Source organism: Babylonia areolata, chromosome 30 (assembly GCF_041734735.1).
Source record: "Babylonia areolata isolate BAREFJ2019XMU chromosome 30, ASM4173473v1, whole genome shotgun sequence".
In the NCBI taxonomy this organism is placed as follows: Eukaryota; Metazoa; Mollusca; class Gastropoda; order Neogastropoda; family Buccinidae; genus Babylonia; species Babylonia areolata.
The window spans coordinates 26,541,048-26,543,547 of NC_134905.1; positions in this window are offsets into that span (position 1 = coordinate 26,541,048).

Sequence of the window (2,500 nt, forward strand, 5' to 3'; positions counted from 1 at the left end):
AGAACACACTGAATGTATGTATGATAGTCAGCACTGTCCGACACTGCCCATCAGGACAGCAGAACACACTGAATGTATGTATGATAGTCAGCACTGTCCGACACTGCCCATCAGGACAGCAGAACAAACTGAATGTATGTATGATAGTCAGCACTGTCCGACACTGTCCATCAGGACAGCAGAACACACTGAATGTATGTATGATAGTCAGCAGTGTCCGACACTGTCCATCAGGACAGCAGAACACACTGAATGTATGTATGATAGTCAGCAGTGTCCGACACTGTCCATCAGGACAGCAGAACACACTGAATGTATGATAGTCAGCACTGTCCGACACTGCCCATCAGGACAGCAGAACACACTGAATGTATGTATGATAGTCAGCAGTGTCCGACACTGTCCATCAGGACAGCAGAACACACTGAATGTATGATAGTCAGCAGTGTCCGACACTGTCCATCAGGACAGCAGAACACACTGAATGTATGTATGATAGTCAGCAGTGTCCGACACTGCCCATCAGGACAGCAGAACACACTGAATGTATGTATGATAGTCAGCAGTGTCCGACACTGCCCATCAGAACAGCAGAACACACTGAATGTATGTATGATAGTCAGCAGTGTCCGACACTGCCCATCAGGACAGCAGAACACACTGAATGTATGATAGTCAGCAGTGTCCGACACTGTCCATCAGGACAGCAGAACACACTGAATGTATGTATGATAGTCAGCACTGTCCGACACTGCCCATCAGGACAGCAGAACACACTGAATGTATGATAGTCAGCACTGTCCGACACTGCCCATCAGGACAGCAGAACACACTGAATGTATGTATGATAGTCAGCAGTGTCCGACACTGTCCATCAGGACAGCAGAACACACTGAATGTATGTATGATAGTCAGCAGTGTCCGACACTGTCCATCAGGACAGCAGAACACACTGAATGTATGATAGTCAGCAGTGACCGACACTGTCCATCAGGACAGCAGAACACACTGAATGTATGATAGTCAGCAGTGTCCGACACTGTCCATCAGGACAGCAGAACACACTGAATGTATGTATGATAGTCAGCAGTGTCCGACACTGCCCATCAGGACAGCAGAACACACTGAATGTATGTATGATAGTCAGCAGTGTCCGACACTGCCCATCAGGACAGCAGAACACACTGAATGTATGTATGATAGTCAGCAGTGTCCGACACTGCCCATCAGGACAGCAGAACACACTGAATGTATGTATGATAGTCAGCAGTGTCCTACACTGCCCATCAGGACAGCTGAACACACTGAATGTATGTATGATAGTCAGCAGTGTCCGACACTGCCCATCAGGACAGCAGAACACACTGAATGTATGTATGATAGTCAGCAGTGTCCGACACTGCCCATCAGGACAGCAGAACACACTGAATGTATGTATGATAGTCAGCAGTGTCCGACACTGCCCATCAGGACAGCAGAGAAGGCCAAGAGGGTTTTAGGACAGTCGGAGTTGGGATGGTTCCCAAAGGCCTTATTGTCCTTCACAAACTACTGAGCTGTAAACGACTTCCCACTGCAATGGAGAAACCATTGACCATACAGCTCTCCCTTTGCTGTTGGCCCAGCCAATCTGTGCTATGAATCTGTCAATCTGTGCTATGAACTGAGCGCTGGGCACGCTGAACACACCTCCATATATACACAACATATTTCCGCTGTGTCAGTTTTACTGATATTGCTAGAGTTATGGTAATGATAATGATATGAGTACTTATGCAGCGCCTATCCTCGGTCAGATACCAAGCTCTAAAACGCTTTACAAACACGGAGTCATTTACACAACAGGCTGCCTACCTGGGTAGAGCCGACTGACGGCTGTCATTTAGGCGCTCGTCATTGGTTTCCTGTGTCATCCATAGTCAGGTGTGGAGAGTGGAATCCTTGACGGCTGTCCGGGTGGGAGAAGCACCCGCGGTTCCATGCAGGAGTCGTGGCTGCCCGAAGAGGGGTGACGAGCACAACAGGCGGCTGGTTAAAGCGTTGGACTCAGGGTCCCAGGGTTTTCATTCTTTTTGGTTTTTTAATTCTCCATTGCCTTTCAAATTTAGAGCACGTGTCTGATATTGGGGGGGGGTATTTCCCGTGTAAGGGTAGGGGTGGATGCACATGCCATACAAATATACAGTGTGTGTGTGTGTGTGTCTGTCTGTCTGTCTCTGTGTGTGTCTGTGTGTGTATGTGTGTGAGTGTGTGATATAAAGGATCTTTGCACACAGATCAGTACAAAGAGCAGCGTAGCAAAGGGTTTCGCACAGAGAAATCCGTTGTGTGTGTGCGTGTGTGTGTGTGTGTGTGTGTATGTGTGTGACATAGGAGAAATGTTACACGTGTGAAAAAGATGGCTGTGCCTGATAACCAAGTTGTGAGAACGTAACAGCTTTTTAACTGTGTGGTCTGGGACAGTTGTATGATATACATGTGGCACAGTGAAAAGTGTGTG